Below are 16,557 nucleotides of genomic sequence, written 5' to 3' on the forward strand. Positions count from 1 at the left end.
GGCTCCTTCTATTCTGAAAGCTGTAGCACTGGTTCAGGGAATTCAGCCCTGTTTCTCCACTCTAAAGGCTCAGCCATGCTTGATCTGCATCGTATTTTGCTTTCATTGCAACGTTGCAAGACCTCCAATCCTCTGGAAAACGATGGTCAGACCTTCCACTATTTCTTCCCTGGCTTCATTCAACAGCCTGGGGTACATTTCATCTGGTCCTGGTGATTTATCCACATTCAAGGATGCTCATCACATTAAGACTTCCTCTCTCCTTAAGTTATCACGTCCAATACTTCACACTCCTCCTCCTTCATAACAATATCTGCATCACCCCCTCATTTGAGAAGACAGTAATGTATTTATTAAGGATATTGGCAACATCTTCCACCCCGATACAAAGGTTACATTTTTGATCTTTTCTGTGCCCTGCTGTTTGTTCAGTTGCCTCTTACTCTAATGTTTTCATGCAACATCTTTGGGTCCATTGTTATTTTGCTTGTCCATGTTCTTTCCTGCTCTCTCTTTGCTCTTCACCGCTGCTCCCAAACGCCTCCAGTGCAGTCAAAACACAAGGTGTTAGAAGTGGGAGTCGAACCCACGCCTCCAATGGAGACTGCGACTTAAACGCAGCGCCTTAAACCGCTCGGCCATCCTGACTGCCTGCTGGTTGTTATAAATGCTAAGGAAATTATTCATTCTTTGTGAAAGTATTTGTGAGATTGTGGAAATGTCTGGAAGAGGAAAGACCAGCGGGAAAGCTCGGGCCAAGGCCAAGTCTCACTCCTCCCAGGCTGGACTGCAGTTGCCGGTGGGCCGTGTTCACAGGCTCCTGAGAAAGGGCAACTATGCTGAGCGTGTGGGTGCCGGAGCCCCGGTCCATCTGGCTGCTGTGCTCGAGTATCTGACCGCTGAAATCCTCGAGCTGGCCGGTAACGCGGCCCGTGACAACAAGAAGACCCGCATCATCCCCAGACACATGCAGCTGGCCGTCCGCAACGACGAGGAGCTCAACAAGCTGCTGGGAGGGGTGACTATCCGTCAGGGCGGGGTGCTGCCTAATATCCAGGCCGTGCTGCTGCCCAAGAAAACCAGCACTCAAGAGCTCCCAGATAAAGTAAAGCGGCCAAAATGTCATCTCATAAAACAAAGGCTCTTTTCAGAGCCACCCACAGTCTCTGTGAAAGGGCTGGTTACTGTCAGGAGGCAATCAGAGATGGAGTTATTGTGACAGTGGATTGACCTGTTTCACATCTGTCCAGTTGTCTTTTCAGTTCCCTCTCTCGATTTCGCTCTGTTTCTCTGCTCACACATCTCCCCCTCCAGTTAAGTGAAGAACTGAACTACAGGGTGTCAGAATCAACAATTTAATAAATCCCGCTGCCTTCGATTTTATAAATCCCGAGACCATCCCGGTACATTAACGGGAACTGGTTCGGAGCTGATGAATTAATTTAATAATGGAAGTGTCCGGGTTAATTCTCTGTTTTTATTTGGACAGTTTGAATTGTGTTTTTTTTTTCTCTCCGGTGATCTGAGCGCCACTTCTCAATGAGAATCTGCTCCCAGAACAGAGTAAATGCAGGAAGAAAGAGGCCATTCTCGGGCTGTGTGTTTCTCTCCTAACCTGATCTGTTTAGACCGCACTGTTCCCAGAGGACGGAATCAGTGAGAGTTGTGCACACACAGGAGCTGAGTCCACTGCAGCGCTTCAATATGTGCCTTCTCCCCGGCTCTCCCTATTCTCCGGACACAAAGCTGTTTGTTCCCCCGGTGGCGGGGTAGAGTCGGGGATTCTCTCCCCGCAGTGTCAGTGGCTGCAGCCCCGGTGAACTGGCGGTTTCAGTCAGAGTGACCGAGCTACCTTACAGGACTCTCCCCCTGAATTTGTGAACTGAGACTACACCGAACACATCTCCAGTTAGAGTGAGGGCCGGACATCCTTCTGTTTTATTACAGAGAGTGGGGAAAGGGCTGGGTGGAGGGGATCTCAGCGAGTCACCAGGGAACCTGGATTTACTCCAAATCATTTCCATGTGGAATCTGCAGGCGGGGCCGGGACAGGGATCATTTGATCAGGGGATCAGCTCTTTCCTGAGAGATGTGGGTGGCTCTGGGAAGAGCCTTTGTGTTCAGATGTTTACAGGTTTCCCGCGCTCTTTCACTTCTTTCCAGACCCTGCTTTCTGAGCCTTCACTGCTTTCGGCTTGACCTTGCTCGTCCATGTCTGCACTTTCTTCAGCGCCTTTCCGCCCGCTGCACTCTTGCCTTTTTTGACCTTCTTCGCAGGAGACTTTTTCTGAAGCGCTTCTTTCTTCACCGCCTTATTTGGCGTTGCCGCCGCCTTGCTGCTCGTTTTCTTGGCTGTTACTTTCTTTGTTGTCACTTTCTTGGCTGCTGGGTTCTGCACCAATGATTTCTTGTCTGCTGGTTTCTAACGAAGGATTTATTGTCTGCTGGTTTCATCACTAAAGATTTCTTGTCTGCTGGTTTCTTCACTAAAGATTTCTTGTCTGCTGGTTTCTTCATGAAATATTTCTTGTCTGCTGGTTTCTTCACTGAAGATTTCTTATCTGCTGGTTTCTTCACTAAAGATTTCTTGGCTGCTGGTGTCTTCGCTAAAGATTTCTTGGTTGCTGGTTTCTTCACTAAAGATTTCGTGTCTGCTGGTTTCTTCACTAAAGATTTCTTGTCTGATGGTTTCTTCACTAAAGATTTCTTGTCTGCTGGTTTCTTCACCTTCTTTCCCACTTTTCCCTGGGTTTTCCTTCTTGCTGATTTTGAAGGAGCCGGAGGTTCCCTGTCCCTTGCTCTGCACCAGGGAGCCTTTGTTCACATTCCTCTTGATACTTTGCTTGATCTGTGTCCTGAGCTTCTCCACATCGACACCGCTGCTACCCAGAGCCTTCTTTATGGCGGCCAGGGACATCCCCTTGCGATCGCTGAAAGCCGGCACAATCTTAAGGATCTGTTCGCCCAACTGGAGACCGGCTGGCTTGTTCCAGGGAGCCGCCGCCTTCTTCTTGGGGGTCTTGACTTGGGCGGCGGCGGCGGCTGGAGGAGCCGTTTCGGCGGCTGCACTATCGGTCATGTCCGGGACTCTGCACAAATTCTCTCTGTCAGTGTGAACTGGGTCAGAAATGAAGACGGTGGTGGCGGTACAGAGCAACTTAAAGGCAGAGAGAGGACGGGGCGGAGACAAGCTGCTGTCAGCTCCCGGATCCTGCTGTCTCTCTGTGTTTCTCTCTCCTCACAAACTCTACAATTCCATTGAAATTCAGAGACTCCAGACTTCCAGACTAGATCTTTCCTGTCTCTCACTCCAGTATGTTTGCTGTTGAAAAGCTTTCACTAGGATTGAGGACTCCATTTTCCATTTCACCTGGTTTTATTGCTGCACTGACCGCCCTCTCTCACCCCTCGCTGACATGTTCTCTACTTTTCAACTGAAATCTTGAAATAAAAAAAAAATGATCCCGAATTCCCACTTTGGGGCTGAGCAGGGAGCAGGGCGGTTCTTTGACTGGAAAATCATTTGATTTTACACAAGAATGACTCTGAAATCCGGCGATGAGAGCGGACCCACAAACACAGTGGCTTCAGACTAACCCGCCCTCCCCTTTAGTACAATCTCTCTTCCACAATATTCACATCTGCATATTCACAGGACAAACTGTTCCCTGAATGTAGAGTTCCCAGGACAGGTTTTCCCCTCCGCTCGGTCTGTGCTGCGGATTCTCGGGGGTGAGTTGTATTTTCTCAGCTCAGTCAGTGTTAAACAGTCTGGGGCCGGCGCTCCGAATATTGTCTGTTAACCAGAGTCCGCTACAAGAGCCAATCACAGTTGTGACTTTTTTTATTCGTTCATGGGATTTGGGTGTGAGTCCAGAACCAGGGGTCATAATCTAAGGATACGGGGTAAACCTTTCAGGTTGTCCTTTCTCTCTCAGCCCCTCTCTCTCTGCCGACACCCACCCCCGGTCTCCTCTCTCCCTCTTACTCTCCTCTCTCTCTCTCCCTCTTTCTGACAGTTGCAGAGAGCGAGAACTCTCAGCTTTATTGTTAGTCTTTTAAAAAAAAATCGTAGCCCTCAGTTTCACAGCTGACAGGTGCTTTGAGCAGAGACAGCACTTCCGAAACTCGGACAAGCTCGGGGTTTTCTGGAGGGCTTTTAAATGAAATCAGAACTGCCGGAAAGCTCCGAACTTGTCCGAGGTTCTGAAACGTTGTCTCTGCTCTAAGGACCTGTCAGCTGTAAAACTGACGGCTGCGATTTGATTGAAAGTCAGAATGGTCTGGAAGAAGAAGCCAATGGGAAATTTCTCATCCCTGAAATTATCAGTCACGGACCGAACTGTTTTAACGTGGACACTGGTGTCCATGGACAGACATGTTGTCAACCCCTGTTCTTCACACAGACTTACCAATCACACACTGACCAACGCCAACAAATAATTTGACTTTTTTATTGAAGACTGACAATACTAGATACAATTTACAGGAGAGTATTACAGGCACATCTTACCGGGGATCAACCCATCTCCTACTCTGTCACATACTGTATGACATCACTTCCTGAAGTGATGATGCACACACGAATTACCAATTCCTTGAAACAAAGAGTAGGCATAAATGGGCCATTTTCTCATTGGCAGGATGTGACTGGTGGAGTGCCACAAGGATCAGTGCTTGGGGTTCAATTATTTACTATCTATATTAATGACATGGAGGAGGGGGCAGAGTGTAATATATCCAAATTTGCTGATGATACAAAAATAGGTAGGGCATGTTGTCATGAAGACATAAGGAATCTGCAAGGCGATATAGATAGGTTGAGTGAGTGGGCAAAAACTTGGCAGATGGAGTTTAATGCAGGAAAGTGTGAGGTCATGCACTTTGGTAGGAAAAATCAAAATGCAGACTATTATATAAATAGAGAGAGACTCCAAAAAAGAGGGATCTGGGTGTTCTTGTGATTGAAACACAAAAAGTTAGCATGCAGGTGCAGCAAGTAATTAAGAGGGCAAATGGAATTTTGGCCTTTATTGCTAGGGGGCTGGAGTTTAAAAATAGGGAAGTCTTGTTAAAGCTGTACAGGGTGTTGTTGAGGCCACACCTGGAGTGCTGTGTACAGTTTTGGTCCCCGTATTTAAGAAAGGATATAGTGGCATTGGATACAGTCAAAAGAGATTCACTCGGCTGATTCCTGGGAGAAAGGGGTTGACTTATCAAGAATGGCTAACAAGTTAGGCCTTTATACATTAAAGTTTAGAAGAATAAGGGTGATCTTATTGAAATGTATAAGATTCTGAGGGGGCTTGACAGGGTAGATGTTTCCACTAGTGGGGGAATCTCAAACCAGGTGACATAGCTACAGAATAAGGGGACAGTCATTTAAAACTGAGATGCAAAGGAATTTCTTCTCTCAGAGTGTAGTGAATGTCTGGAATTCTCTACCCAGAGAGTTGTGGAGGCTAAATCACTGAAAGCATTTAAAGAGGAGGTAGATAGATTTTTGAAATATTGGGGAGTTGAGGGCTATGAGGAGCTGGCACGGAAGAGGAGTTGAGGTCTGGGGCAAATCATCCCTGATCTTATTAAATGGTGGGGCAGGCTTTGGGGACTGAATGGCCTACTCCCGCTCCTATTTCTTATGTTCTTATAAGGGGGCTACAAAGAGATGTAGATCGGTTAAGTGAGTGGGCAATAACCTGACAAATGGAGTAAAATGTGGGAAAGTGTGAAATTGTCCACTTTGGCAGGAAGAATAAAAAAGAAGCATATTATCTAAATGGTGAGAGATTGCAGAGCCCTGAGATGCAGAGGGATCTGGGTGTCCTCGTGTATGAATCGCCCAAGGTTAGTATGCAGGTACAGCGCGTAATTAGGAAAGCTAATACAATGCTCGTGTTTATCGCGAGGGGAATTGAATACAAAGGTAGGGAGGTTATGCTTCAGCTATACAGGGCATTGGTAAGACCACATCTGGAGTACTGTCTACAGAACTGGTCTCCTTATTTAAGGAAGGATGTGAATGCATTGGAGGCAGTTCAGAGAAGGTTTACTGGACAAATACCTGGAATGGTGGGCTGCCTTACAATGAAAAATTGGACAGGCTTGGCTTGTATCCACCAGATTTTAGAAGAGTAAGAGGCAACTTGATTGAAACACATAAGATCCTGAGGGTCTTGACAGGGTGGATGTAGAAAGGATGTTTCCTCTTGTGGGAGAATCTAAAATTAGGGGTCACTGTTTAAAAATATGGGGTCGCCCATTTAAGACAGAGATGAGGAGAATTTTTTTCTCTTAGAGGGTTGTGAGTCTTTGCAGTTCTCTTCCTCAAAACGCAGTGGAAGCAAAGTCTTTGAATATTTTTAAGGCAGATGTAGATAGATTCTTGATAAGCAAGGGGGTGGTCAGGGCTGGCTGGAAATGTTGGTCATCAGTTCAGCTATGAAATTATTGAATTGCGGAGCAGGCTGGAAGGGCCGAGTGGCCTACTCCTGCTCCTAATTCATATGTTCGTATGCTTGTATGTTTGTATAAAGCCTAAGATGCCATATATTTTACTACTACTCTCTCAATATGCCCTGCTACCTGCAAAGATTGATGCACATGCATCCCCAGGTCCCTCTGTCCCTGAACACTCTTTAGAACTGTGCCATTAAGTATACATTGCCTCTCCCTATTCCTTCTGTCAAAATGCATCACCTCACACTTAACAGTATTAAATTCCATCCGTCACCTCTCTGCTCATTCTGCTAGCCTATCTATGTCCTATTGCAGGCGGTTCATATCATCCTCACTGTTTGCCTCACCTCCACGTTTGGTGTTGTCAGCAAATTTTGAGATTCTGTTCCGTATTCCAAGATCCACATATTTTATACACAGCAAGAAAAGCAGTGATCCCAGCACTGACCCTCGGGGAACACCACTGTCGACCATCCCTTAGTCTGAAAAGAAACCATTTACTAAAACTTGCTTGTTTCTGCCCTTAATCCAATTTTTTAACCAATTGGACACTGACCCTCCTATTCCATGAGCCTCAATTTTGTTAACCAGCCTTTTATGTGATACCTTATCAAATGCTTTCGTAAAATCCATAGAAACAACATCCACTGCGTTTCCTTCATCAAACGTCTCTGCTCCTTCATCAAAAAATTCAATTAGATTAGTGAAGCATGATCTGCCTTTTACAAATCCATGCTGGATATCCTTAATTAACTCAAACCTCTCTAAATGTCCATTGATATTTTCCCTGATTATCATTTCTGAAACCTTACCCAGCATTGATGTTACATTAACTGGCATGGAGTTGCTTGGACTGTCCTTACACCCTTTCTTGAATAAGGGTGTCATTTGCCACTCTCCAATCCCCTTATTCAGGGAAGATTGGAAGATTATGGCAAGCCCTTCCTGGAGGAGTCTGGACATGCAAGGACTCAACTACCAGCAAGCGTATAAAGCAAGACCCAGGCTCAGGGCCTTCAGTTACCCCTGGAGGGGAGTCGGAGAGGCAGCGGATCGTGTGAGGAACCACAGTTCAGGAAAGATGAGAAGGTCATTGTGAGGGGACAGAGGAGATTAAGTTCAAGGTTTCCCAGCTTATAAGCAAGTGCAGAGACAAGGAACGGTGCTGGGGCAAATAATAGGAAGCTGTGATCGGTTGGAAGGCAGGAGTGATTAAATGACAGAAGAGATGATGGTGCAAGGCAAAAGTCAGGGAAACAACAAGTAACATTTGGCCGGCACAGATACCAGGAGTGGGGTTTGAACACACACAGACATATATTCATTGGATTTTAAGTCCAACACCTTAACCACTCAGCCCTCCTGGTTCATTAACCCGTTGCTGAAAATGAAATTTAATGTGATCCGGGTGACATCTGCCCTTTTACAATATACAATTATGACTCCTCTCCCATGCTAAATTGGACCCTTCATTACTTATTAATCTCAATTGGATCACCCCTCAGTCTGGGTTTCTCTAAGGTGCAGGGTCCCAACTCTTTTAGTCTAACTTGATAACGAAGATGTCTTACACTGGGAATTAGTTTAATGTCTCTCCTCTGTACCCTGTCAAAAGCCTCAATATCACCCATCATGTGAGGAGACCAAGACTGGATACAATATTCCAAGTCAGGCCTGACCAAGGTTTCATAAAAGGACAAATTCGGGACATCTCAGATACTGAAGGAGTCCGTGTCCAGAAGCAGCAAGACCTGGGCAACATTCAGGCTTGGCCTGCTAAGTGGCAAGTAACATTCACACCACATAAGTACCAGGCAATGACCATCTCCAACAAGAGAAAATGTAACCATCTCCCTTTGACGTTCAACAGCATTACCATCGCTGAATCCCCCCCACCATCAACATCCTGGGGGTAACCATAGACACAAGCTTAACTGGACCATTCATATAAATACTGTGGCACCAAATGTAAAACAGACAGTGAGAATTCTGCAATGAATAATTCAGCTCTTGGCACGAGGTGAAATGCTCATTAGGAGAGCTGGAAAAATGGACTGGTCAGGTGTGCAGAAAAGTGGCAAATGGAATTCAACTTGGAGAAGTGTGAGGTGATGCCTTTGGTGAGGTCAAACACGACAAAGGAATACACAATTAATGGGAGAATGCTGAGAGGTGTAGAGGAAGTGAGGGACCTTGAAGTGAATGTCCACAGATCCCTGAAAGTAGCAGGACAGGTTGATAAGTTGGTTGAGAAGGCTTATGGAATCCTTTCCTTTATTAGCCGAGGTATAGAATATCAGAGCAGGGAGGTTATGCTGGAACTGTATCAATCATTAGTTAGGCCACAACTTCAGTTCCGTGTGCAGTTCTGGTCACCTCATTACAGAAAGGATGTAATTGCACTCGAGAGGTTACAGAGGAGATTTACGAGGATGTTGCCAGCTCTGGAAAAATGCAGCGATGAGGAAAGATTGGATCGGCTGGGGTTGAATAGAGGAGGCTGAGGGGAGATTTGATTGAAATGTATAAAATTGTGAGGGGTCTGGATAGAGTGGATGGGAAGGGTCTATTTACCTTAGCAGGGAGGTCAATGACTAAGGGGCATAGATTTAATGTGATTCGTTGAACGATTAGAGGGGAGATGAGGAAACGTTTTTTCACCCAGAGGGTGCGAGGGGTCTGAAACTCACTGCCTATAAGGGTAGTTGAGGCAGAAACCCTCAACTCATTTAAGAGGAGTCTGGATGTGCACCTCAAGTACCTGAACCTGCAGGGCTACGGTCCAAATGCTGGACAATGGGATTCCGCTGGGTTGCCCGATTTTTGGCCTTCCTGTGCTGTAAATTTTCTATGTTCAATGATTCTATGCAGACTCAATGGGCCGATTTGCCTCCTTCTGCACTGTAATAATTTTGTGATTTTTGACTCTCCAAAACCTGTCCACCATCTACTAGGCACAAGCCAGGATGAGTGCAGCTCCAACAATACTCTAGAAACACGACACTGTTCAGGACAAAGCAGCTGCCTTGATTGTCACCCCATTCACCACCTTAAACATTCACTCCCTTCACCACTGACGCACAGTGGCAGTAGTGTGTACCATCTTCCAGATGCACTGCTGCAACTCACCAAGGCTCCTTCGAAAACACCTTCCAAACCGAAGACCACCACCACCTTGAAGGACAAGGGCTGCAGATGCATGGAACCACCACCATCTGCAAGCTCCCCTTCAAGTCACACACCATCTGATCTGCAACAATATCGCTGTTCATTCACTGATGTTGGGTCAAAATCCTGGATCTCCCTTCCTAACAGCACTGTGGGTGTACCTACACCACATGGAGTGCAGCAATTCAAGAAGGCAGCTCACCGCCACCTTGTCAAGGACAATTAGGGATGGGTAACAAATTCTGGCCTTGCCAGTGTCGCTCACTTCCCATGAAAGAATATGCCCCATCTTATATGCAATTATCCTCTGAATGCAGCCCAATCCCCTATTTGCTCCAGCTATCACTTCACAGCATTGCTGCTGTACCCTTCGAGATCTGTGCACTAGAACATCCAGATCTCTGCTCAAAATTATTTTCTTTCTCCACCTGCTTTAATGTTTTTCCCTGAAGGGTGTATGAATGTTGAGCATTCGCCCTGTCCACATGAATAACACTGCACTTACCCAAATTAAACATCATTTACCAGTCATGAACCCAATCTCCCAACACATTAAGATCAGCCTGAAACAGTCGAGCATCGTCTACAGTCTGAACACTCGCACAGATCTTCAAATCATCTGTAAATTTACAGATGGTGCCCCCTACACCTACATCCAGATCATTAATAAAAATAATAAAGAGCAACAGACCCAACATTGATCCCTGTGGGACACCACTGGTAACTGGTCTCCAAACAGATCCAGATCCATCTGTAACTACTTTCTGCCTACGTCGTGCCAGTCAGTTCCCAATCCAGATCAATATATTACCACTGATACCAGGGACTTTGATCTGATAGAGAAGCCTCTTGTGTGGAACCTAATCAAAATCTTTTGGCTGAGATCCGCTAATTGAGCACAGGCCGGGGATGAGGCCTAGGCCTGTCCTGCTCTAAATGGTGCTCAGTACCTCACCAAATGAGAATAACTAACACACCACAGGCCAGGGAGCCTCGGCCCATCCTCCCCTGATTGTTGTTCAGTGCCAACCAGGTCAGATTAGCTAATTCAGCACAGGCTGGAGATGGAAGCTGGATCTTTCCTGCTCTGGGGGCTCCGTACCATACCAGGTGTGATGAAGTAAAATACCACAAGCCGGGGATGGAGCCTGGGATTTTCCTGTTCTGTGTGGGGCTCTGTACAACACCGTGTGAGATGAACTATCATCCCTCAGGTTGAGGAAGGAGCCTGGGCCCATTCTGTTCTGTGTGGCTCCTACAACATTGGGTGGGTTCAGTTAACGCAACACAGGCCATGAATACAACCAGGCCCTTTCCTGCTCCATGTGGCTCAGTATCGCACCAGGTGACATCAGCTAACACAGCCCAGGTGGGGCTGGGGCTGGAGCCTGGGCCTGTCCTGCTCTGTGGGCTCAGGAACACAGCCCGTAAGATGAACCTTTTTCAAAAGACTTCAGTGTATTTAACTCTGTGTCCAACAATGTGAGGCAGCTTTCTGTGTTTATAAAGAGTGTAATTTATTGACTGGTCTCTTGGATCTTGGAGCAAACAGGGTGACAGACAGAGGTCTGTGTGCAGAGGGTTTGGGGGTGAGCTCTGATTCCTAACCCTTTCTGGATTGTGAGGAATAAAGAATGAATGAGAGAGAGAGAATGTGGGAGAAGGGATGATGGAAGAATTTGTCCGTGAACCTGATTAAAAGCGGCTCAAACGCAAAATAATATGAAGGTATCAAGAGCAGAACATTAACATAATCTGAGTTCCGCGATCTGGTCGGGTCCCATTCCCCTGAAGTGAGGAATGAACGGGTGGGGAAATTCTGCCTGGAGTTATATTTGGCTCCAATGAAGATGAGCTCACAGTGAGGCTGGAATAGCTCAGTTGGGAGAACACTAGATTGAAGAACCAGGATACAATCCCTGGTTTCATCAGTTTTAATTTGGTGTCTCCTTCATTTTAAGTAGAGAGAATCAGAGGGGAGATTTTCCACTCTTGACCAAATGGGCTGAATTTTAAACCAACGGTGCGGCTCTCGGCAGAGGCACCGGAAGCGGGTGCCGTCACCACACGAGTGAAATGAGGCCGACCGACTCGCATCACGGAGCAGCCGACAAATTAATGAAGGGGAGGCGTGGGGCCCATGTAAACAAGGACCAGAAGCAGGGAACGAGGTGCCGATGGCACCGACATCTGACACAACGGCAGGTGCTGGCACCATATTTAAAGGGCTGCCATCCCTGTATTCACTGCTGCCTGGTTTAAAGGAGTGTCTTCCTGAGAGCCCTCTGCTGTCCCAGGACCAGTTCTGCTGCCTCTGATGCCCCAGGACCCGTTCTGCTGCCTCTGTTGCCTGATGGGTAAGGGTCTGAATGCGAGCCTGCAGTGACCATGGTCCCACGGTTTAGTGATGCCTCCCTGCAGGTTCACCTCCAGGTGGCAAGAGAAAGGTGGAAGATCCTCTTCCCCAGGGATGGGAGGTGGAGACCTGTCCACCTGACCAAGCAAAGCTGGTTGGAGATAGTAGGTGAGGTCAGCAGCCATGGGTTCACCCCCAGGACATGGATCCAGTGCAGGAAGTGGGTCAATGACCTGATCCAGGTTGCTCAGGTGACAACTCAAAACACTTTGGACCCTTTGGACATTGCATGTGGCAGAGTGAGAGGGAATGTTTAGTGGAAAGGGAGTGACCACCCAGTCATGTGTATGGGGGAGAGGCACACGTCAGTCATTATATAACCTCACACAGTCCCTCGAGAGGGGCCGCATGCAGGAGGCATATGTGTGTTCACATCATGGACTGCTGGACTATCACCATCAGAGATGTTGGGCTTGTCCCCGCTGGGAGACTAACTTTGTTCATCATTGTGTCTGCAGGAGAAGACATCCCACAATTGGAAAGAGCGTGTCAAGACTGGCGGTGGAGTGCCTTATCTCCGTGTCCTCATCCCGATGGAGGAGGAGGCCATGGAACAGGCAGGGCAGCAAAGCAGCTGCTCCATAGCTGATGGAGAGACAGGGGCATCTACCCAAGAGAGTGAGTGAACATCTCCTGGGGCACAAGGGAGCATCTGCTGCAAAGGAGCCACACTGCTCATCTGTTCACCACTGCATCAATGGAGCTGCACAGTCGGGGTGGTTGGAATGTCACGATGAGCAGACCGTAACCCTTCAATGTCCCTGTTTTCTCATGAAGGCCCGGATGAACGACAAAAGCAAAGAGCTGGAGAGACTGGGAGACAGCCGGACACGTCTGAGGAGGAGGAGGGAGCCTCAGATGGTGCACCATCACATCATTCCCCTGCACCCTCCACCAGAACAGAAACGCTCACGCAAACTGATGAGCACATCACAGACAGGCCCGGGCAGCTGACGGAGGCTGTGACAGCCGAGGCCACTGACAGTTGGTGGTCTGCGGGAGGCCAGGCCCTCGCTGAGCCCCAAGCTGATGACATGCCTCTGGTGTCACCAGCAACACGGGAAATACCGCAGCTGCAGCGAGAGATCAGGTAACATCTGATAGAGTTGCCAGAGGCTATGTGTGCCCAAACAAGGATGGTGGAGGAGTCCATCCAGGCCTTGGGTGCTGCACTGTCTCTGATGGGGGTGTGTCTGGCTTCCTTCATTGAGAGATTGGTGACTCTGATGGAGAACCATATCCAGCCGATCAATCAGTGGCTGCCAGAGATGTTCGCAGACCTGCACTCCATCACTTTGTCCATGAGCTCCATCCAGCGGTGACAAGGTGAGAGGGGGGACGAGGCACCTGAATTCTCCACCAGGTCCACGTCCCTCTCAGGTCAGCAGCGAGGTACAAGAGTGTCTTATAAGGGGGAGGAGCAGCTGGCTGCTACATCTGGGGTCTCCTCTCAGGGTGCTCCTGGTGTGGACGGTAATTCCAAAGTCCCTCTGCCAGTGACACCAGTGATGCCAGTGCCTGCCTCCATCACCCTCAATGACAGAGGGGGGTCCCTGTACCTGTGCAGGAGGCCCTTAGTGTGCCGGGGCCCTCCAGGCCTCAGGCAGCCAGAGGACGGCCACCAATGTCATCCCAAGCCATGGGGCAACAAGGTCAGCAGCCTGTCTCCACCTCAGCTGCCAGAGCAGGGGGAGCACCACGTAGGAGCACCCGGAAAAGATTTCAGAAGAGCACCTAGATTCACTGAGTGGTTCACGGGTGAATGGACATTCCAGATGGATAGGGTTGTGTTTGGTGTCACACAGAATAAAGAAATGATGTTCTCTCACTATGTCTCCTTCTAATTGTTGATGCCCTTTGGGACTTCATTTAAACCCTTCGTCCCAAGGGTCTGGAAGTGAGGGACCAAGCCCCTAGTTCACAAAGCTTCGGACTTGCCACTGTGCGAAGTGTACCTGGGCGCTGTAGTGCAGAAGGAAGGAGGTGACAACAGGGCTGATCAAAGCTAAGACTTTATTGACTTGGTTCCAGAAGGTGGTAAGGCTCAAAGGAAACGTGAATGTATAAGGGTGTCTCGTGTCTCCCTTGTGTGGATCTCATGGTGGCTTTCCTGCTGTGCCTGAGGTCCTTCATCTGGCACTGCCTGAGCAGCGTCCTCCTCCACATCCTCATCATCAGAGGAGACATCACACTCCATGATATCCTCACGAGTCAACACCTCACCCCTCTGTAATGCCAGATTGTGCTGTGCGCAGAAAACCACCGCGATATACGAGACCCTCGCCGTGACATACTGAAGGACTCCACTGGAACAATCCAGGCGCTTCAATCTCATCTTCAGGAGACCAATGGCCTCCTTGATGGTCACTCGGGTTGACCCGCAGCAGGTGTTGTAACTCTCCTCTGCATCCTTGTGTGGATTCCTCACAGTCGTCAGTACTCATGTCCTCACTGGGTTGCCCTTGTCTCCAAGGATCCATCTCAGAAAGCGCATGGGGCCACGGAAAAGTTCTGGCACCTGCGACTGCCTTGGTATGCAGGCGTTGTGGCTGCTTCCCGGGATTTGTGCACACACCTGTAGGATCCATTTGTGATGGTCACAGACCAGTAACACACTGAGCAAATGGAAGCCCTACCTGTTGAAGGCTGCTGGCTGGTCTGCAGGAGCCATGATGGTCACATGGGTGCAGTCAATGACACCCTACACCTGGGGAAATCCAGCGATGGCCCTGAATCCTGTAGCCCTCTCAGCGTGACTGTTTGGATCGATGTGCACATCGTCACCGGCCCTCTTGAAGAGGACATTGGTGACCTCCTTGATGCACTGATTCACCACAGACTGTGAGATTCCACACATATCTCCAGTGGATCCCCGCAAAGGTCTGGTGGTGAAGAAGTTCAGTGGCACGGTGACATTCAGTGACACCGGCATCAGGTGCCCACCAAGTCCCATGGGGCACAGCTGCATCATGGCAGAGAGATCAGTGACAACCTCCGTGGAGAGGTGCAGTCTGTGGAGACACTGTCACTCGGACATCTACAGGTAGTTGACCATTGGCTGACGTGTTCCTCTGCCTCCTTCTCCAGCCTCCTGTTCGAGTCTGGCCTTCCTGTGGGCACCCAAGCTGCTGTGGTGTCCCTGCTGGGGCCTGCTTTTCCCTCCCTCCCTCTCTACTCCTCCTCAATGGGAGTCTCGAATCCAGGGTGAATGAGGTCCATGACAGGTTGCCCCTCCCTGAGTGCAAGGCCTTCACAGTAAACAACACCCAGCCACATTTACCTCACTCTTTACCCACTCACATTTACCCTCATTGAGGTGGCACTGCCTCAATGGCACCCTGATGTAGCTCCCCCTGCAGAGCTGGCACATTGGCCCCCACTCCTGACAGTGTTTCTGGATGCCTTTTCCCCCTCCACCCTTGCTGCCAAGTTACGCTACCTCACCCGACAGCTTCCCAGTGAAGCCAACACTCAGCTCCCACCTCCCAGTCACCTCCTTTAACCAGGCGAGGCTCTGAAGCCCCGTGGTTCCCGTGTGCTATTAGTTCAATTGGATTCAGTGAATAAAATTGCTGACAATTGGACTCATAAATACTTGAAATGCCTTCTTGCCGTGGGGATGTGCAAAGTCTGCCCTCCATGTCAGCCGCCGACAGAAAAATCCGTTCCAATGTCTTCCATCCCAATTGGCCATTCTCAATAAAGTGTCAGGAATGAAGGTCAGCGGAACAGACCAGGCTGGAAACACAGAAAGAGCGAGGAGAAGCTGGTGTGAAAAACAGAGATTAAACAACAGGCTTGTTCAGTTGGATTGGGTCTGGTGTTAAGAATACCCGGAATCTGGGTTCACTTCCCTTCCTACTCAGCGAATTGTATCAACATTATGTTCATAAAACCATAGACTGATACCCAAAGAAGGAGACCATTTGGTCCATTGTGTCAGTGCTGTCTCTTTGGTTGTGCTATCCAATTAGTCCTGCTGCTCAGCTTTTTCCTGTAATCCGTACATTTTTCCTTCCAGTATTTATCCCTATTGCTTTTCAAAGTTACTACTGAATCTGCTTTCAAGTCCTGATCAGACAGTGCATTTCAGATCACAACACATCACTGTATAAAAAATCATTCCTCATTTCGCCTCTGGTTCTTTTCTCAATCACCTGATAAATACATCCTCTGGTTCCTGACCCTTTTGCCACTGGAAACAATTTCTCCTTATTTAACTTATTGAAAACCTTCTTGATGATGTCACATACTAGACTGCCAGTAAAACTGAAGCCCATGTAATAAAAGGGACAATGACAGCATGCATATGAAGTTAGCAGACTGATAGGAACATAGAAGCAGGAGTAGGCCATTCAGCCCATCGAGACCACCCCACCATTCAATATGATGATGACTGATCATCCACTTCAATGCCTTTTTCCCACATTATCTCCATATCCCCTATGTCATTTGTATTTAGAAATCTGTCAATCTCTGCTTTAAACATATTCAATGACTGAGCTTCCACAGCT

The 16,557-nt window shown here is 48.2% G+C and overlaps 1 non-coding gene across 1 annotated transcript; it reads right to left on the reverse strand.

The window, feature by feature from the left end:
- Nucleotides 1–565: 565 nt before the first annotated feature.
- On the reverse strand, nucleotides 566–648 carry trnal-uaa (transfer RNA leucine (anticodon UAA)). The gene has a single exon. It is a non-coding gene; the product is annotated as a tRNA-Leu (tRNA).
- Between the last annotated feature and the right edge of the window lie 15,909 nt (nucleotides 649–16,557).

The sequence above is a fragment of the Heterodontus francisci genome, unplaced genomic scaffold (assembly GCF_036365525.1).
Source record: "Heterodontus francisci isolate sHetFra1 unplaced genomic scaffold, sHetFra1.hap1 HAP1_SCAFFOLD_945, whole genome shotgun sequence".
In the NCBI taxonomy this organism is placed as follows: Eukaryota; Metazoa; Chordata; class Chondrichthyes; order Heterodontiformes; family Heterodontidae; genus Heterodontus; species Heterodontus francisci.